General features: G+C 41.6%; 1 pseudogene; it reads left to right on the top strand.

Annotated features, from left to right (window-relative positions):
* The first annotated feature begins 12133 nt into the window (after positions 1–12133).
* LOC104114230 (chromatin-remodeling ATPase INO80-like) lies at positions 12134–15655 on the top strand (annotated as a pseudogene).
* Positions 15656–22742: the final 7087 nt, after the last annotated feature.

The following is a 22742-nucleotide window of genomic DNA, read 5'->3' as shown; positions in this document are numbered from 1 at the left end:
GGCTGGGAGGCAAGGTAAGCTCATAAGCAACCTCCCCAACTCGCCGTAATATCTCAAAAGGACCAATGAACCTCGGGCTCATCTTGCCCTTCTTTCCGAACCTCATGACGCCCTTCATAGGCGATACCCGAAGTAAGACCCGCTCACCAACCATAAATGCCAAGTCACGAACCTTTCGGTCCGCATAACTCTTCTGCCTGGACTGGGCTGTGCGAAGTCTCTCCTGAATTACCTTATTTGTACCCAACAATCGGGCCTCTTCCGGCTCAAACCATTTCACTGGGGACCGGCACCGCCTACCATACAAAGCCTCATATGGTGCCATCTGAATGCTGGACTGGTAACCGTTGTTGTAAGCGAACTCTGCAAGTGGAAAGTATTGGTCCCATGACCCTCTGAACTCCATCTCACAGGCACAAAGCATATCCTCAAGAATCTGAATAGTGCGTTCGGACTGCCCATCCGTCTGAGGGTGAAAGGTTTTGCTCAACTCCACTCTAGTACCCAATTCCTGCTGTACGGCTCTCCAAAACCGTGATGTGAACTGTGTGCCTCTGTCTGAAATGATAGATACTGGAATACCATGAAGGCAGACAATATCTCTGATATAAATCTCAGCCAACCTCTTAGAAGAATAAGTAGTCAACACTGGAATAAAATGAGCTGACTTGGACAGCCGATCCACGATCATCCAAATAGCATCAAACCTTTTCAAAGTCCGTGGAAGTCCAACTACAAAGTCCATGGTGATCCGCTCCCACTTCCACTCTGGGATCTCTAACCTCTGAAGTAATCCACCCGGCCTCTGGTGCTCATATTCGACCTGCTGACAGTTGAGACACTTGGCCACAAACCCAACTATATCCTTCTTCATCCTCCTCCACCAGTAGTGTTGTGTCAAATCCTGGTACATCTTCGCGGCACCGGGATGAATGGAGTACCGCGAGCTGTGGGCCTCCTCGAGAACCAACTCCTGAAGCCCATCTACATTGGGCACATAGATTCGGCCCTGCATCCTCATCACACCGTCATCACCAATAGTCACATCTCTGGTATCACCTTGCCGAACCCTGTTCTGAAGGACTAGAAGATGAGGATCATCATACTGGCGCTCCCTGATATGGTCATAAAGAGAAGACCGAGCAACCACACAAGCTAATACCCGGCCAGGCTCTGAAATATCCAATCTCATGAACTGACTAGCTAAGGCCTGAACAACCAAGGCTAAGGGCCTCTCAGCTGCCAGAAGATATGCCAAACTCTCTGCCCGGCGACTCAAGACGTCGGCCACTACATTGGCCTTCCCCGAGTGGTATAATATAGTGATATCATAGTCTTTAAGTAGCTCTAACCACCTCCGCTGACGCAAATTAAGGTCCTTCTGCCTGAACAAGTGCTGCAAACTCCGGTGATCAGTGTAAATCTCACAGGGAACACCATACAAATAATGACGCCAAATCTTCAGGGCGTGAGCAATAGCCGCTAACTCGAGATCATGAACCGGATAATTCTTCTCATGCACCTTCAACTTTCTAGACGCGTAGGCAATCACCCTACCGTCCTGCATCAATACCGCTCCAAGGCCAATCCTCGAGGTATCACAATAGACAGTGTAGGACCCTGAATCTGTAGGCAATACTAATACTGGGGTTGTAGTCAAAGTTGTCTTGAGCTTCTGAAAGCTCTCCTCACACTCATCGGTCCACCTAAATGGAGCACCCTTCTGGGTCAGCCTGGTCATAGGTGCTGCAATGGATGAAAATCCCCCCCACAAAGCGACGGTAATACCCCGCCAAACCAAGGAAACTGCGGATCTCCGTAGCTGATGACGGTCTAGGCCAACTCTGCACTGCCTTCACCTTTTTCGGATCTACCTTGATCCCATCACAAGACACTATGTGGCCCAAGAATGCCACTGAATCAAGCCAGAATCCACACTTAGAAAATTTTGCATACAATTTCTTCTCCCTCAAAGTCTGAAGCACGGTCCTCAGGTGCTGATCATGATCTTCCCGAGACCAGGAATATACCAGGATGTCGTCAATAAACACAATGACGAAAGAATCAAGATAAGGTCGGAACACATTGTGCATCAAATGCATAAAGGCTGCTGGGGCATTGTTCAGCCAAATGACATGATAAGAAACTCATAGTGACCATATATGGTCTTGAAAGCAGTCTTCAGGATATCCGACTCCCGAATCTTCAACTGATGATAACCTGAACGTAAGTCAATCTTGGAAAACACTTTGGAACCCTGTAACTGATCAAATAAGTCATCAATACGAGGCAATGGATACCTGTTCTTCACTGTAATTTTGTTCAACTAGCGGTAATCAATACACATCCGCATAGAACTATCCTTCTTCTTCACAAATAAGACAGGAGGGCCGAATGAAGCCTTTATTAAGCAACTCCTGCAACTGCTCCTTCAACTCCTTTAATTCAGGAGGAGCCATACGATATGGAGGAATAGAGATGGGCTGAGTGCCCGGCAACAAATCAATGCCAAAATCAATATCTCTGTCGGGCGGCATGCCCGGAAAATCAGCTGGAAACACATTTGGAAAATCTCTCACTACTGGAACTGACTCAACTGTAGGGGTATCAATACTGGCATCTCTCACATAGTCCAAATACGTATCACACCCCTTCTCAACTATTCGCTAAGCCTTAAGAAATGAAATGACCCTACGGGGAGTATACTCTAAGGTACCTCTCCACTCTAATCTCGGCAAGCCTGGCATAGCCAGCATCACGGTCTTAGCGTGACAATTAAGAATTGTATAATGGGGCGACAACCAGTCCATACCCAAGATAACATAAAAATCTACCATACTAAGTAATAACAAATCGGTTCTGGTCTTAAAACCACTAAGAGCAATCAAACACGACCGATATACGCGGTTCACAATGAGAGAATCTCCCACGAGAGTAGATACATAAACAAGGGAACTCAAAGAATCCTGAGATATCCCCAAATGTGGAGCAAAATAAGAAGACACATATGAATACGTAGAGCCTGGGTCAAATAATACTGATGCATCCCTATGACAGACAGGGACAATACCTGTGATGACTGAATCTAAAGCAACGACCTCTGAACGGGCTGGAAGGGCATAGTACCTGGCCTGGCCTCCCCCTCTAGGGCAACCTCCACCTCCCCGACCTCCACCTCGAGCTGGCTGAGGAGGTGGGGTGGCAGCTGGTGCTGGAAGAATGGCCAGAGGACCCGGTGGAGCATGTGGAGGCTGATAAGTCTATGAAGGTATACCCCTCCTGGCTCTGGGGAAATCTCTAACCATGTGACGAGTGTCACCACACTCAAAACAACCTCTCGGAGGACGTGACGGCTGAGACTGACTCGAACCTGGCCTGTTGGACTGGCCGGTAATAACACCTCGAGTAGGAGGCATATTGGATACTAGCGGTGCATAATAGGGCTCCTGAGGTCTAGGATGAGTTGGAACACCACTGGCTGCTGGAAGAGCTGAATGAACAGGGCGACTCACAAAACCCCTACCATAGTGTGCTGCTGGTGCACGAGCTCCTGAATAATGACCAGTCTCTCAAGACCTCTTGGCCTCTCTCTCCTCTCTGTCCCGGGCAAACATGCCCTCCACTCTTCTGGCAATTCTCACTGCATGCTGATAAGTGATGTCTATCTCTAACTCTCTGGCTATACTGGTCCGAATATTGGGCTGGAGTCCCTCAATGAAGTGACAAACCCTCTCTCTGACTGTAGCAACCAGAGCCGGTGCATGACGAGCTAACTCACTGAAACGGACTGCATACTCCGACACAGTCATAGCACCCTAACGCAACTGCTCAAACTTTGCGCGCCAAGCATCCTTGAGGTTCTGGGGAACATACTCACGTAAGAACATCTCTGAAAACTGAGTCCAAGTGAGTGAGGCTGCCTCGTCCGGACTACTTAGCTCATAGGCACGCCACCACTGATATGCTGCTCCCCTCAGCTGGAAAGCAGTGAAGGAAACCCCACTCGTCTCCACAATGCCCATAGTGTGAAGAATACGATGACACTCCTCAAGAAAACCCAGAGCATCATCTGAAGCTAGTCCGCTGAAAGTAGGTGGGTGGTACTTCTTTTACCTCTCAAGTCTGAGTTGCTCATCCTCAGAAGCAGCTACTCTGATCTCATGCTGAACCGGAGCCACTAGGGGCATAAGAATATACTCTGGGGCCTGATCAACCTGGACCCTCTGCTTAGGGGTGCGGGCTGCGGGAGTCTGTACCCCTCCCCCAGCCTGAGATGTAGCGGGAGCTATCGGAAATAGTCCAGCCTGAGCTAGAGTACTGAACATGCTCATGAACTGAGCTAAAGTCTCCTGGAGGGCTGGAGTAGCAATAGGGATCTCCGGTGCTGGCCCTCCAGCTGGAACTGCTGGGGGCTCCTCTGACGTAGCTCTCGCAGGTGCTCGGGCTACACCGCGTGGTTGTCCTCTACCCCAACCCCGGCCTCTAGCGGCTTTGGCAGGGGGCTCGGGTGCCTGATCGTCGGTTCTCCCAGTACGGGTCCTCACTATCTGTGAGAAAGAATAGAAGAGAATCTTAGAATTCTTTATGTCAATAACTCGCACGACAAGGAAATCAAAGAAATATGATTGTTCTTAACAGTTACATAGCCTCCCGAAGATAAGTACGGACATCTCCGCACCGATCCGCGAGACTCTAATAAATTGGCTTGTGACTCGTGACTCCTATGAACCTAGTGCTCTGATACCAACTTGTCACAACCAAAATTAACCCTACGTAAGGTGTCGTGATGGCACCTAGTCTTTACGACTAGGTAAGCCTAATATTACAAAAAATATATATAAAGAAAATATAACATTTTAAAATTTCAACAGCATATTGTGAATAGCCAAGAGTAGTACCATTCGACATATACAAAATAATTTCCCAAGACCCGAAATATTACTAAGTCACAAGCTGCTATAATCTATATAGCTCTATACAAAAGTCTGAAGATAATAAAGAAAGCCTCTAGGCGAGGGAGTAGAAGGGGACTCCGAAGATCTGCGGACGCAAGTAGTAGTACCTTGAAGTCTCCTAAAATCAGCAGCACGCACTAACCCCGAGGCTGATAGCTTGCACCTGGATCTGCACATGAAAACATGTGCAGGAAAGGGCATGAATACACCACAATGGTACCCAGAAAGTGCCAAGCCTAACCTCGGTCGAGTAGTTACGAGGTCAGGTCAAGGCCCTACCAGAGTAAATATAATAAATTAAACAGTAAAAGGTATAAGTAAAATTTATGGTAACACAGTTAAAGAAATTCTCAAAAATTTAACAGTTAAGGGAGCCCTCGGCTCAGAACAAGGTAAACACAGTGGGAAATCTCCCGGGATACCGTCCCGTAGTTCCAAATGAATATGCAGTACATGGGGATCTCCCCGAATACGTCTGTAGTCCCAAAGTAAATAAGCAGTACTGGGAGGATATCCCGAAATACATCCGTAGTCCCAAAGTAAATATGCAGTGCTGGGGGATCTCCCGGAATACGTCCGTAGTCCCAAAATAAATATACAAGACAGGGGGATCTCCCGGAATACGTCCGTAGTCCCAATTTAAATAAACAATGCAAGATGAAATGGCAGGTATGACATCGAGTTATACGGTTTATACTGAACATATATAAGAAAAATAGGGACTTAACTAAGCATGGCGCACAAAATGTCAAATAGGCAGTTAAAACACGTAAGCATGCTCCTCTAATCTAAACTAAACAATTAAACGTATTAGTGCAATTTAATAAGGGAAAACAGTTTATGATTTAGAAAGGAAAAACGGGATTTGTTTTTGTAATAATAGCCCATGTACGTACTCGTTACCTCACGTACATGGCGCCCACACATCAATTAATATCAAACATCTTAAGGAAAAAGTCCCCAACACAAGGTTAGGCAAGCCACTTACCTCGAACCGCTCAAATCAACTCGATATCACGTTCTTGTCACGAGTATCCTACTCCAAATGGCCCGAATCTATTCAAATTAATTGCATATTGTAAATATAACTACAAGTAACTAATTTAACAAATTAATTCGAAGCTAAAGCGTGAAATTAGGAAAAACGCCCAAAAGGTCTCCCCGGGCCCACATCTCGGAATCGGATAAAAATTATAAATTATGAACACCCATTCACTCACGAGTTCACTTGAACAAAAATCATCTAAATCCGACGTCAAATTCCCATTCAAATCTCAGATTTTCAATTGGGGAACCTTTTCCCCCCATTTCCAAACTTCTACCCTCAATTTCCTTAATTAGACGAGGAAAACAACAATAGATTAATGTATTATGATCAAAATAGAGTTAGAATTAGTTACCCAATAGTTATCCTTCAAAATCCCTCGAGAAATCATCTCCCACTGAGCTCTAAATCGAATTTTATGTTATGAAATTTCAAACCCTCGAAATCCTCTTTTCTGCCCAGCGATTTTTGCACCTGCGCGCATGGGGCCGCATCTGCGGTCACGCACCTGTGGAAAAATCAATGCAGGTGCGAAGGTCACTTATCCGGGCTGGGTACGCACCTGCGCACTTGAGTCCGCACCTGCGGATGCGCTTCTGCGCTCAATCGTCCACTTCTACGGAACCTTGGGTCCTTCTCATTTCGCATCTGCGACTGCCCTTCCGTAGATGCGGCTCCGCTCCTGCGGCTCAATTGTCGCATCTGCAACCACTGACTCCCCGACCTAAAAGTGCACCTGCGATCCCAGCCTCGCTTCTGCGAGGCCACACCTGCGGACTCCCCACCGCGGGTGCGAAAACACCACAACCAGCAACTCAAAAATTCCTCTAAGTCCAAGCTTTCCCCCGTTAAGCATCCGAAACACACCAGAGGCCCCCGGGACCTTAACCAAATATACCGACCAATCCTAAAATACCGTACGAACTTAGTCGAGCCTTCAAACCACATCGAACAATACCAAAATCATGAATTAAGCACGGATTCAAGCCTAAGAAATTAAAATTTTCCAAATTCTACAAACGACGTCGAACCACATCAAATCTAGTCCGAATGATCTCAAATTTTGCATACAGGTCAAAAATGACACTAAGAGCCTACAACCACTTTTGGAATTTCATTCTGAGCTCGATATCAAAATTTTCACTATCGGCCAAAATCACCGAAAAACTAACTTTTGCCAATTCAAGCCTAAATCTAATACAGACCTCCAAAACATATTTCGGAAGCGCACTTAATCCCAAAATCACTCAACAGAGCTAAAGGAGTCGACGAAATTCCATTTCAGATCCGTCTTTATACAGTTCCGACTACGGTCCAAACTCTAAGGCTTAAACTCATAACTAGGGACTACGTATCCCAAAACTCTCTGAATCTCATAACCAATTACTTCGGCAAGTCCCAAAAAGCAGAAACAAATATAGGGATAGCAGATATTAGGAGATCGGGGCTCTAATTCTCAAAACGACCGGCCGGGTCGTTACACTTGTGCTAGAACAACTCCAATTCCTCCACCATAAGCATCAGTTTCCACTGTGAATTCCTTTGAAAAATCTGGAAGAGCTAAGACTGGAGCTGAAGTAATAGCTAATTTCAAATCTTCAAATGCAGCAGTTGCTGCAGGATTCCACTGAAAATTCCCCTTTTTGAGTAGATCATTGAGGGGTCTTGCAATGATGCCATATCCCTTGATAAATCTCCTATAGTAGCGTGTCAACCCTAAGAATCCTCTTAGCCCTTATATGGTAGTGGGTAGTGGCCAATCCAACACACCCTGAACTTTTTTTTTATCCATAGCCACACCTTGTTCAGAAATGATGTGGCCTAAGTAGTCAATCTGTGTGACTCCAAAAGCACATTTGCTTTATTTTATGAACAATGCATGGGATCGAATGACCTTGAAAGCTTCCTCTAAATATAACAGATGGTCATACCAACTTTGACTATATATTAAGATGCCATCAAAAAAAACTAAGATGAATTTTTTGAGATACTTGTGAAAGATCTGGTTCATTAGGCTTTGAAAAGTAGAAGGGGCATTTGTTAAGCCAAAAGGCATAACCATGAATTCATAAAGGCCATGATGGGTTCTAAATGTAGTCATAGGTATGTCTGGTTCAAACATCCTAATTTGATGATATCCTAACCTTAAATCCAGCTGAGAGAAGTATTTGGCACCATGAAGTTCATCCAGCAATTCTTCAATTACATGAGTAGGGAACTTGTCCTTCATTGTGCAGTTGTTCAACTCCCTGTAATCTACACACAATTGCCATGATCCATCCTTATTTTTTACCATCACAATAGGAGATGAATAAGGGCTGGTGCTGTGCCTAATAACTCCAAAGACTAGCATCTCATTTACTATCTTTTCAATCTCATTTTTCTGAACATTAGGATATCTGTAAGGCCTGATGTTGATGGGGAAGACACCTTCTTTCAAGGTGATCTTGTGGTCATGTAATCTAGAGGGAGGGAGTTGTGTTGGCTCCTCAAACAAATCACTGTACTTCTGCAATATAGACTGCAAATCTCAGTTTATACTTGGTTCCTTTGGCAGGCTTTCCAATGTAAAAAGGCTGATTTTCACTCCTTGTTGTTGATTCTCAAGAAATAAACCCACAGATATCATGCACAGCTCTGCAGGTTTGGCTAATAGCTTGTCCATGTTGGCCTGTTGAATCATCTTAGTTGTAGGAGGTTGAACTCCTCTCAATGACACTTTATGTCCAATGATACTGAACGCTATTCTAAGTTTCTTGAAGTTCCACATAATGTCACCCAATATGATTAACCACTGAATTCCCAAGACCATACTACACCCTCCAATTGGCAGCACTAACATATCAGAATCAAAAGAAACACCTTGCATTTTCCAAACCAGCTTTTTCCATATATAGTTGCTCTGCACCTTCTTTCCATCAGCAACAGATATATCAAAAGGAGATATAGCTGTCAAAACACATCCCAACTTCTTGGCAGTGTTAAGATCCAAGAAATTGTGAGTGCTCCCTATATCAATTAGAACCTGCACATCCTTGCCCTTGACTGATACAGTTACCCTCATAGTTCTAAAATCATGCAGTCCATTCATGGCATGGACTGATACATGAGGTAGAATGGACCCCTCAGCACCAGTCTCCAACATTTGACCTATCATTGTTAACAATTCTGCTGGGTCTAACATCACTTTCTCTCCCAACTTAACTTCTTATATTCCCTCCTCCACCTTCATAGAAAATAATTGCCTCATGTTCTTACATACATGCCCAAAGCTATACTTCTCATCACAATTGTAACATAGTCCCTTACTCATTTCCTCTATTTCAGCTGGAGTTAATTTCTTGGCATTTCTGTAAGTAGGTTTTATAGATGTGGTATGAACATTTGGAGGTCTACTAGAAGGTTGGCTAAATTTGGAGGGCATTGGGGTAGTGTGTTGAGGGAACTTAGAGTTAACACAAGGAAATTTTGGAGTGTTTTTAGTTGAATAAGATGGAGTTGAGGTGGCCATGAAAACTTGCTTCTGTACTATCAATGTTTGTTCCTGAATTTTAGCTAGACTAATTGCCTTAGCTAAAGTTCTGGGTGCTAACATTTTGACAAGTAAACCAATTTCTGGTTTCAACCCCCTAACAAAACAACTAACAACATACTCCTCTGATACTTCTACTCTAGTAAGCAATTCATCAAACAGGTCAACATAGTCTTGCACCGAGCTTACCTGCCTCAAGTCCTTGAAGTCTCCCATGGGATCGTCAAACAGTTCAGATCCAAATCTGGCATACAAATAAGCTACAAATTCATCCCAGCGAGGCTAGTCTCTAGTCACTCAATGCTTCATGTAAGATTGGTGCCATTGTAGTGCCTTCCCTTCCAGCTTGCACGAAGCCAGTTTCACCTTAGAATCCTCGGGAGTGTCATCCACAGTGAATAAATGCTCACATTTATACAGCCAGTCCTTCAACCCTAGGCCATCAAAAGCTGGGAACTCCACATGATAATCGCGAGTTGGCAATTGGTAACCTCTAGGTCGAGGAACCACCACCTCTAGACCTTCATTCTCAACAGGACCCACGTGATGATTAGTTAAATTATTCACCAACAATTTCCTCCATATCTTGGACCACCTTATGATCCAAAAAACTTCTCAATTTCGAAACAGAAGTTGTGACTGCATCCATCGAACCCTTGAGATTATCGACTTCCTTGCGTAGCTTTTGCATACGAGTATTATGGTCCCCCATTTTCATAGATCTAAGGAGCAAAAAGCTCTGATACCAATGTTACGACCTCTACAGTTTTAACAGGAAAAGGAAAGAACAATGAGCTCACCTAAAGGACAAATGGGAAGAATTGTCTTTGAACAGCTTGCTCGACAAGAACTTAATTGAGTTCTGGAAAACAGAGATGAAGTGAGAGACAAACGAGAGGGAAGAAAGAGATTCTTTATTTCAAATCATCCGATGAGATCTTACAAAATGAGAAAACATCCACTATATAGGAAGGGGTAGGAAAGTTAGTTATAACTAACTTTTTGGATTCCCCTTTTTCGTTTATTCTTGCACGCGTGCTAGTCACGTGGGTTGTAACTAACCTAACAAACTAATAACTAATGCAACTGAATTGAGATGAGTGTTTTATAATTGGAAAGAGCTTCATTAGGATCGTATCAGGTTTAGTTTTTTCTTTTGCATGTTTGTAGTGATTTATGATTTATACGAGTTTTTGTTCTATTCTCAAAATGGTGTCTTGTGATATTAAGATCTTGCTAGTTAGTGTTAGGATAATTTTATAACAAATTAGGGTATGGTTAAGTCTTGAATTTTTTTTTTTGGCATGTTTGGAGTGAGTTTTTATTTAATACGTTCTATTCTGAAAAGGGTTTCTTCTGATGTTACAATCTTGGTACTTAGTGTTAGAATTATTTTGTTACAAATTACGGATTTGATGGTTAATTCTTCATGAGAGTTTAGTTTTTTGCTTGTTTGTAGTGATTTTTAATTTAATATGAACTGCGTTTCTCTTGGAATTTCAGTTGGGTTTTCAAAATGGTGTCTTGCTTAATAAAATCCTGGTAATTAGTATTACTTTTGGGACATTTTGTGGGGAATTTCTTTTGGTGTATTCTTCGAGAAAGTCCATTTATACTTGCTTGTTTCTAGAGATTTTTGAAGTGTGGATCTTATTTTACTCCCTTTAACTTTTTTTTTTTGGGGATAGTCTTTGATTAACTTCCAGTTGCCTCAACTGGATGATGATTTTGATCATCATGGGAATAGTAGTCAGTATGAGAGCAGAGGTAGCCCAGGTAGACATTCTTTCTTGACATTGTTATTTTTTTCTTTTTAAATTGAATTCTTTATTATATGGGTCGATGAGCATGACCAATTAGGACTAAATTTGTGTACTTATAAAAAGAAGTATGACCGATTAGGACCAAATTCGTGACTGATAACACATTATTTTCACTAAAAATCCTTATTACTAATATTGATCCAAAAGAAAGAAAATACTTGAGTTAGCAAATGCACATTCTTTATCCTATTATAATGCAAATTTGACTTTTAGGCAATGAAAAGTTAAGCTAATGAAGTGTTGTAATAATCAGCCGCATCATATGTTGGTTGATAGGTGGAGCACCAGGGAACCAGAGTAATGGTATAATGTCTGGTAGGGAGTTGAAGAAAAAGAGGCGGACTTCATATAGTAGTGACAAAGAGGGGGACGGGGACAGAGGTTATAATACCCATATTTCAGAGGAAAGGTATAGGGCAATGCTGGGAGAACACGTTCAAAGGAATAAGAGGAGGCTTGGTAATTCCTCAGCAAGCCCTGCAACTACTCGTAATAGGATGCCTGCGACGAGAAGTGGTGGAGGATCAAGAGACCAGAAATCAACAAATGATCATAGAGGAGGAGCACTCAAACTTGACTCTGCATCAAATTTTTTTAACAATAGCACTCAGAAGTTAGGGAACCATATTCAGTCTGATTTTCCAGGACCATACTCTGCTTTCACTTAATCATTTGAAATGAATATAAAGATGTTTACCCAAGTTATTTTGTACTTTAAGCCCCCAAAAGGTAAAGTGTGTCACCTAATGTTTGGAATTTTTGCATATCTATTTATGAACCTGCTTTCTTGGATCTCGGGGAGGACATCATATACAGGATCCCTCCACCCTATGAAAAGCTGGCAACATTATTGAATTTGCCAACCATGTCAGATATTCAAGTTAATGTAATTTACCTCAAGGGTACACTTAATTTGGAGACTTTGGCTGCAATGATGGCTTCTGATGAGAGACTTGGGCCCAAACGTCAAGCTGGAATGAGTGATCCCAAGCCCCAATTTGAATCTCTTCAGGCACGATTGCGAGCCCAGCCAGCTAATAGTGCCGGTCATAAATTCAGTCTGCAAGTCAGCAAAGTTGTATTAGAGGCTTCTTCCATCCCTAAGGGGGCTGCAGTTGGTATACGGCATTCTATATAGTCAGAGGGTGGTGTCTTGCAGATTTATTATGTGAAAGTGTTAGAGAAAGGAGACACATATGAGGTCAGTAATTCTCTTTAGCATTGCAGTTCAGTTTATGTTTATCTTATAGCTATATGGGCATCAGTCATGTTGCTTACATATGAGTGGTCATTTGGAGCTGCAGATTATTGAACGTAGTCTACCCAAATAGCCAAAACTGAAGAAAGATCCTTCTGTGATTGAGAAGGAATAAATGGATAAGATTGGAAAATATTGGATAAACCTTGTCAGAAAAGAAATCCCAAAACATCATAAGATATTCATCAATTTCCACAGAAAGCAATTGACTGATGCCAAGAGGTTTTCAGAAATTTGTCAGAGAGAGGTAAGCACGGCCTTGATCTTGTTAGAACAAATTTGTGTGCGATTCTCCAAATTTCTATGCTAATTGTCTTTTGGACGTTCTTACTTGAGTGGTGGGTTCCCTTTTTCAGGTAAAAATGAAAGTTAGCAGATCACTTAAGGTGATGAGAGGTGCTGCAATTCGTACAAAGAAACTTGTTAGGGACATGCTCGTGTTTTGGAAGAGAGTTGACAAGGAGATGGTACTTAAATTCTACCTTTTTGACATTATTTCATAGTGAACTCTTTGCTATTATGGTATGTATAAGAAGTTGCTATTCGAGAGCAACCTGAGCAGCTGGAGAGGAGGGAGGAAAGTCAGCCATGGTTAACTGCATTCTTTTTTCAAGTATGGTTAACTGCATTCTTTTTTCAAGTATGGTTAACTGCATCCTTAGTTGTATGGGGTTGAATGTTGGCCAGTCAAGAGCTCCCATATCCAGAAGATGAAAGTAGCAAAGATGAGGATGTTGAGATGGATGTGCGGGCACACAAGGTTAAATAGAATTAGGAATGAAGTTATTTGAGACAAGGTGGGTGTGGCTCCAATTGAGGACAAGATGTGGGAAGCGAGGTTTAGATGATTTGGACATGTGAGGAGGCGGAGCACAGATGCTCCAGTCATGAGGCGTGAGAGGTTGACATTGGAAGGCCTAAGGAGAGGTAGAGGTAGGCCGAAAAAGAATTAGGATGAGGTGATTAGACATGACATGGTGTAGCTTCAGCTGACCGAGGACATGACCCTTGATAAGAAGGTGTGGAGGTCGAAGATTAGGGTAGTAGGGTAGGTAGTTTAGTGTTCTCCCCTGTCTTACCGGTAGTATTAGCACGGACATTAGTATTATGTTGGCATTAGATTTCTATGACTACTGTCATTTCTCTCATTGCGGTCTCCTCTCTCATTGCGGTCTCCTGATTATTTGGTTGTTATTTATGCTTCTTTTACATGGCTTCTCACGGTTGCGATTCTTGTTTTTCTCTTTTTTAATGTGGTGCTTATGCTTCTCTGAGCCGAGGTGGAAACAACCTCTCTATCTCCCACAAAGGTAAGGGTAAGGCTGCGTACACACTACCCTCCCCAGACCCCCACTATATAGGATTATACTGGGCTTGTTGTTGTTGTTGATAACTGCATCCTTAATTAGCCAAGATGCAGCTCTCTGTTTTGATGGTTTTAAGACTATTACCACATTGTATATTCATCTTAGCCTATACTATCCTGAAGAAGATAATGAAAGGTGATAAAGATATATTCACCTATTCTGGCTCTCTAGTTCTGTCCCTATTTTATATCATAACGGCATGTTAGATTGATGATATTGTTGCCGTAAGAGTTTCTTTTCAGCCAATATGTTTTTGGGTTATTTGTTGGTTTACCTACTAAAGCTTGCAATGGAGTATTGATACACTTATGAGAAAAGAAAGTGTACATTTATAAGGATTAAGGACTCATAAAGATGCATGTCCTTTGTTGTGTTTCCTCCAGAAGATTGAATATGCTAAAAGAACATGCTTCTTCACGAGTTTCTGTTGTTGACTGTTTGACTAGAGGACTTCCTAAGATGTAAATTTTTTAATGTTGCAGGCAGAAGTAAAGAAAAGGGAGGAAAAAAGAAGTTGCAGAAGCTTTGAAGCGTGAATAGGAGCTTCATGAAGCAAAGAGACAACAACAGAGGCTCAACTTTCTGCTATCTCAAACTGAACTTTACAGCCATTTCATGCAAAATAGATCAACTTTATCCTCTGAGGCTGTGACTTTAGGTGATGAAATGACAAATGACCAAGAAATGTTGTTAAGTTCCAGTGAAGCTAGACCTGGAGAGGAAGAGGATCCTGAAGAGGCTGAGCTAAGAAAAGAGGCTTTGAAAGCTGCACAGGATGCAGTTTCAAAGCAGAAAATGATGACAAGTGCATTTGATAGTGAATGTCTGAAGCTGCGGCAAGCTGCTGAAATTGAACCCTCCCAGCAAGATGTCGCAGCCGCTAACATAGACTTATTGCATCCATGAGTTTTTGAGCTCCTCTAAGATATCGTCTTTGTTCTTTTGCTGAGAGATTGTAGTGGCACCAATTTTGTTGCTCCACTCTCTGATGGTACTGGCTCGCTATGTTTCAGTGTACCTTTAGGTCAACCATGCCTATGGCATCAACAATACAGATGCCAGAAATATTCAAGGGTACTCTTAAAGAGTATCAGTTGAAAGGCCTCCAGCGGCTTGTAATAGTTACAAGCAGGTAAGTTGTCATTTTCCTGAAAGTTGATCTTTTTGCTCAACCTCTATGGAGATTTTGCTTGGCTGGCTTATAACATTCAACTTTATCTGTCAGGGTTTAAATGGTATTCTTGCTGATGAGATGGGTCTTGGCAAAACAATCCAGGCCATGGCTTTCTTGGCTCATTTGGCAGAAGTAAGCGATCTATTTGTTCATGTTTTGTTTATCAACTGTCTTGTAGTAAATTATCAAAACAAAAATCTTTCTGGCAGAGAAGTCTAGTAACTTGGCTTCATTGATCTCTACAGGACAAGAATATATGGGGTCCCTTTTTAGTTGTTGCTCCCGCATCAGTCTTGAACAACTGGGCTGATGAAATTGGTCGTTTCTGCCCCGATCTGAAAACTCTTCCTTATTGGGGAGGGTTACAAGAGCGAATGGTACTTCGGAAGAATATTAACCCAAAACGTCTATATCGACGGTAATTTCATTTGGCTTTGGTTATTGCTATACATAATACAGGAGTAGTGGACTTACCTACACTTTTGGTTCTTTCATGTCTCCCTCATTGATCTTGAATTTGCTATTGTGTTTTTAGATGAAGTGATATCATTAATGGCATCAAGTTGTAAAGTGATATCATTAATCCGCAAGTACTACCAATGATAGTCAATTCAAAAGTAAGTTGTAAGCTCCATTACAATATGCCCTATTCTAAAGATAAGGAGCTAATAAAGTACAAAAACTTTTCAATGGAGGTTGTAGGAAAGAGATTGCTCCAGCTATATAAAAATAAAAGACAATTAGCCTTGAGAGAGTGATTTAGAGTTGATATTCCATCAAAACATCTTCGATTCCTTTCTATCCAGATACACCAAAAAATACAAGAAGGAACCATTTTCTAGATCTTCCTGATGGACCTACCAACTTTCCATGAACTCTAGCATATGAAGGCATCCTTAATCCTCTCAGGTATGACCCAACTGAGTCCAAAAACTGAAAAGAACATGTTCCAGATATCATGTAATAGGAGATGGTTGTTGGTTTCTATGTTCTGATGGCACATATAGCATCTGTAGACAATGTGTATGTTCCTTCTCCGGAGATTGTCTTGAGTCAAACATGCTTCATAGAGTGCTATCCAACTGAAACAAATCATTTTAGGAGGTAATTTTGTTTCTAGATTAATTTTCATGGCCAATTATCCATCATCTCATTCTGGGCACAAAGAGTTGAATATCCTGCTTTAACAGGGTATAGACAATTTGCTTTATCACCCCATCTTAGTCTGTCTGAAATCTACTCATTGGCTCTGCATTTCCCCATCTTTCAAGTAAGTTGCATAGTTCTTCAAGCTCTCATTCCTGTAGGTTCCTTCTAATTTGTTGGTTCCGTACATTGTCCGCTCTATTTTGTGAGATGGTGGAGTCTGGATTACTGGAGATCAGAAAAAGATTAGGATAATCAGTTTGCAAAGCTGAATTCCACAGCCACTTGTCTTTCCAAAATTTTATGTTTGTCCCGTTATCAACCAGGAACCTGCAGTTCTGGTAAAATTCATCCCACAGTTTGGTTATGTTCTACCATTAGCCTACACCATGTGGAGCTGTAGAGGTTTTGGTGCACCAGTGGCTCTGCACACCATGCTTTGGAGCCACCACATCCTTCCAGAGAGCAGGTGATTCCTGGCCATATCTCCAAAGCCATTTCATAAGCATGAATTTGCTATGGATAGCTAGGCTTTTTATGCCCATACCACCAAGGGATTTAGGCTGTGTGACTTTTGGCCATTTGACCAAATGAAACTTGTGTGTTTCGCTGCTACCTTCCCAAAGGAAATTCTTTCTAATCTTGTCTAGTTGTTTTTTCACCATGCCGGATGGAGAATAATGACATAAAATATGTGGCAATGCTGTCCAAGACACTATTGATAAGTGTGTGTCTGCCACCCATTGAGAGGTATTGCATCTGCCAAGTAGCCAACCTTTTTTCAAAATTTTCCACTTTACCATTCCAAATTTCAGTTAACCTGAATTTAGCACCAAGTGGTAGCCCAAGGTATGTTGTTTTGAAAGTACCAATTTTGCAACACAAGATATCTGCCAGTCTCTCCAAATTCTGAACGTATAACTGGGTAAATGTAACTTTTCATCATATTAATGTGTAGTCCTGACAGTGCCTAAAAAATGAGCAGTTTAAGATTTAAGAGTAGCACGAGGTTCCTCTGCTCCACAAAAAATGAGGGTATCATCTTCATAAAATCAGTTGTGAGATTGTAATAGCATTCCCTTGACCGGTGCCTACTTCAATATCTTTTATCTATTACAGGTCCCTTTCCTTTTCAAGCATTATGCTTAACCCTTCCATAGCCAAAATAAAGAAAGGGGGTCTCCCTGCCTCATACCTTTCTGTTTGATCCATCTATCACCAAATCCCATCTTCCTTAGCATTGTGATGAGGAATTGCCACTTGAGTTTATCAAAGGCCTCTTCTATGTTCAACTTACATAGGATGCCTGATTCCCCTCTCTTCCGTTTCCAGTCAAGAACTTCGTTGGCAATTAAGGTTGCGTCTGTGATTTGTCTGCCTTTGATGAAGGCATTTTGATCTCCAGATATAAGTTTCCCAATCATTCTTTCAATCTTATAGCCAGTAACTTTGCAGCTATTTTATAGACACCCCAATTAGGCTGATTGATCTATAATCCTTGAGCTGAATTTTCTATTCTTCTTGTTCATTGACATTCATTATTGGTAAGGCACTTTTAATTTTATTATAAATATTGATGAGGCAAACATTGCTTCATAAAACTGATCTTCTTGAAGTATCAAAGTCAACCATAGGTTAGATGATGGTTTTTGGCTTGGGCACCTAGGCATTTAGCAATATGACAAGTGTGAGAAGGCACGGGAGAAAATATATTATTGATATTGGATGAACAATACAATACAAGAGGTCTTTATTTATAGTTATACTATACAAGGACATACTACTCCTTTACCAATGTGGGACAATACTACACTATATACATGCTGTAAACTAACACTCCCCCTCAAGTCGGTGCATACAAATCATATGTACCGAACTTGTTATGTATATAACTAATACGAGAACCAGTGAGAGACTTGGTAAAAATATTTGCAAGTTAATCATTTGACCTCACAAACTTTGTAGTAATCTCTCCTGAAAGTATCGTTTCTCTAACGAAGTGACAATCAATCTCAATGTGTTTAGTTCTCTCATGGAACACCGAATTTGATGCAATATGAAAGGCAGCTTGATTACCGCACACAAGTTCCATCCGACTGATTTCACCAAATTTTAACTCCTTGAGCAATTGTTTGGTCGACACTAGCTCACATGTTGCCATAGTCATTGCTCGATATTCTGTTTCTGTACTAGACCGAGCAACTACATTCTGTTTTTTGCTCTTCCAGGACACCAAACTGCCTCCTACTAAAACACAATATCCAGATGTAGAACGTCTATCAGAAGGTGATCCTGCCCAATCAGCATCTAAGTATCCAACGATCTGCTCATGACCTCGATCCTCAAATAGTAACCTTTTGCCTGGAGCCGATTTTATATACCGAATAATGCGGACAACTGCATCCCAATGACCATCACAGAGAGAATTCATAAACTAACTTACAACACTCACAGGATAAGAAATATCGGGTCTAGTCACTATGAGATAATTTAGTTTTCCATCCAGCAGCCTATAGCTTGCAGGATCGCTAAGTGGCTCCCCCTGTCCTGACAGAAGTTTAGAATTCGGATCCATCGGAGTGTCAACAGGTCTGCAACCTATCATCCCTGACTCCTCAAGAATATCTAAAGTATATTTTCTTTGAGAAATAACAATACCTGAGCTAGATTGGGCAACCTCAATACCCAGAAAGTACTTCAATCTGCCTAGATCCTTAGTTTGGAAGTGCTGGAAGAGATGCTGCTTCAGATTGGTAATACCATCCTGATCATTGCCAGTAATAACAATATCATCAACATAGATTACCAGATAAATACAGAGACTTAAAGTAAAGTGCCGATAAAACACAGAGTGATCAGCTTCACTATGAGTCATGCCAAACTCCTGGATAACCGTGCTGAACTTACCAAACCAGGCTCGAGGAGACTGCTTTAGACCATAAGTGACCGACACAAGTGACATACAAGGCCACGAGACTCCCCCTAAGCAACAAAACCCGGTGGTTGCTCCATATAAACCTCATCCTCAAGATCACCGGGAAGAAAGGCATTCTTAATGTCCAGTTGATAGAGGGGCCAATGACGAACCGCAAGCATGGATAGAAAAAGGCGGACCAAAGCCACTTTAGCCACGGGAGAGAAGGTATCACTGTAATCGAGCCCAAATATCTGAATATATCCTTTGGCAACAAGACGGGCCTTAAGTCGATCAATCTGTCCATCGGGACCAACTTTGACTGCATAAACCCAACGACAACCAACAGTAGAGAGTATAAGGGTGACTGAGGAAACAATACTGAATGCGGAATCTGATCCTTGATGGGAGATGAAGATATCCGATTAATCAAATAACAAACTGTGAGAACTGCATCGCCCCAAAAATGCAACAGAACACGAGATTCAATTAGAAGTATGCGAGCAGTCTCAATAAGGTGCCTATTCTTTCTCTCAGCAACCCCATTTTGCTGAGGGGTATAAGGACAAGATTTCTGATGAATAATTACTTGAGAAGTCATAAACTGCTGAAACTGAGAAGATAAATATTCTAAGGCATTATCACTGCGAAAAATGCAAATAGAAGCACCAAATTGGTTTTTGATTTCAGCACAAAAACTCTGGAATATAAAAAATAACTCAGAATGATCTTTCATTAAGAAAATCCAAGTACATCTTGAATAATCATCAATGAAACTAACAAAGTAACGAAATCCCAAGGTTGAACTGACTCTACTAGGACCCCATATATCAGAATGAACTAAGGAGAAGACAGACTCTGCATGACTCTCAACACTACGTGAAAAGGAGGCTCGGGTATATTTTCCAAGTTGACATGACTCACAGTCTAATGTAGACAAACTAGATAAACTAGGTACCATCTTCTGAAGTTTTGATAAACTCGGATGTCATAAATGTCTGTGGATTAGATCTGGAGGATCTGTAACTAGACATGTTGTGGAAGGACTGAGTGAGATAAGGTAGTAAAGGCCTTCTGATTCACGTATTGTACTAATTGTCTGTCTCGTACTGCGGTCATGCATAATAAAAGAATCGTCAATAAAATATATACTACAATGGAGGGCACGAGTCAAACAACTAACAGATGCAAAACTAAAAGGACATCCAGGGACATAAAGAACGGAATCTAGTGTGATAGAAGACAAGGGATTAGCTTGTCCAACTCCTTTTGCCTTAGTTTGACATCCATTGGCTAAAGCAACGGTGGGAAGATACTATGAATATACAATATTTGACAAAAGTGATATATTACCAGAGATGTGATCAGAAGCGCCTGAGTCCATGACCCATAGGCCAAGAGTACTAGACTGGGAAACACAAGCAAAAGAATTACCAGTAATCGAAGTATCGGTCTGAGCAACTGAGGCTACTTGCGGAGATGTCTGCTTACTTGCTCGATACTGAAGGAGCTCATTATATTCTTCTTTAGATAAAGAAAATCCCTGGTTACCTGTAGTCTCGGTCTGAGCAAGGTAAGCATTTTTAGGTGGACGACCATGTAAGGAATAGCACATTTCACGAGTGTGTCCAAGTTTGTGACAATAAGAATACTTGGGTCTAGATCTTCCAAAACGACCTCCTCCTCGTCTATGCTCCATAGTTTGAGATGCCCGAAATTCCACTGTTTGGGATGCAAGAACAGAGGAATCAAGTATCTGTGATGAGATCACTGGGTGACTAGGTGCTGCAGCAAGGCGAAATAATCGAGAATAATTCATCAACTGTCGGGACAGTCGGACTAGCCAAAATCTGGTCGCGTACTGAATCAAGATCATTAGAAAGTCCGGTGAGGGTAAGAACGAGAAACATCTTCTGTCGCTGCTCTTGTTGTTTTTTAACACTAGCAGAAACTGGCATCAACTTCTCAAATTCCTCCATGACTGTCTGCACTTGACCCAATTAAGTAGACATATCTAATTCCTGCTTCTTTAAGTTTGTCATCCGCGATATCACATCATAGAAGCGAGATATGTCATTAGTGTATAAGGTGCGTGCCTTTGCCCAAACCAAATAACATGTCTGGAATGGACGAAACAAGGGCATCAACTTGGAATTAATAGATCGTCACAAGATGCTACATAACTGAGCATCGATCTTTGCCCAAAGTGCTATTGCCTTTTCATCTCCTTCGCTAGACTGTTTGATTAGATGATCTTGAACACCTTGGCCTCTACACCATAACTCGACAGATGAAGCCCAAGCTAAGTAGTTTGAACCTCCCATTAAAGGTTCCGAGATAATAATAGTACTAAAGCTTCCAGAACTCATGTTTCTAGACCCAAAAGCATCAAATCCCAAAGACATCATTGCAAATTATTACTAAATAAGAGAAAGAATCACCTGTAATCTACTGAAACAGAGTAAGGGAACACAGAAACAGAATAAGGAAATACTGTAGCTGCCGGAATCTTACTGTAGCTATTTGAATAGTACTGTAGCTGCCGGAAAAAACTCAAAGTAGTCGGAATGAAATGAAAACAGTAGGGGTAGGATCAAAATTACCAGGCGACCCAACTATTCTGAAGGAAGTTTTTTAAAAAATGGCCGAAAGTGGTCGTACGCGCCGGCGCGTGAGCTTCTGGTGGCGCGTGGAGGCGCATGAGGAGGCTGTTGCCGGAGATTTTCATTGGGGTTTGGTCGCCAGACAGTGAAGACTTTTGTGGTAGTGTTGGATTTTGTACAACACTGACAGAGACGAAGTAGACGCAAAACAACCTTAAAAAGAATCGCCGGGAAAAGACTTCTGCTGACTGATTTCTCTTCCCGGAATCGCTGAAATTTATGCACAGCGATAAATCTCTCACAATTGCTCTGATACCATGTGAGAAGGCACAGGAAAAAATATGTTATTGATATTAGATGATCAATACAATACAAGATGTCCTTATTTATAGCTATACTATACAAGGACATACTACTTCTATTCCAATGTGGGACAGGACTACACTATATACATAGCTGTAAACTAACAACTTCCATCTAAGACAGGAACAGATTTATTAAGAACACGACTTGCCACAGGTCCTAGTGATGCACCATTTGAAGCTTTGGTCATGGAGCATCAGGATAGGCTTTTATCTAATGTTAATCTCTTACATTCCATATACTCCTCCATTCCTAGAACAAGAGCACCCCCTGTAAGTGGTATTACATTGTTTGCTCTTACTTTGTGCTCTCCATGCATAAGCAATTAGTTACTAACTACAAGATGTATCTTGTAGATAAATGCTCATTGCTCGGATAGAAATTTTGCTTACAAAATGCTCTAGGAACTGTTGAAATTGTCAAAAGTCCCACATCGATGGATGACAATTTTGAATGGGAATTTCACCCTATAAAAGGAGACCTAATGTTTAGGATTTAAACACACCTCTCATTTGCCCTTTTATCTTCTTAAGGCATTTGTATCTTCTCTCTTTAGTATTAT

Source organism: Nicotiana tomentosiformis, chromosome 4 (genome assembly GCF_000390325.3).
Source record: "Nicotiana tomentosiformis chromosome 4, ASM39032v3, whole genome shotgun sequence".
NCBI classification, from domain to species: domain Eukaryota; kingdom Viridiplantae; phylum Streptophyta; class Magnoliopsida; order Solanales; family Solanaceae; genus Nicotiana; species Nicotiana tomentosiformis.
The sequence above is the reverse complement of the archived record's forward strand: the minus strand, read 5'-3'. Positions and strand labels throughout refer to the sequence as shown.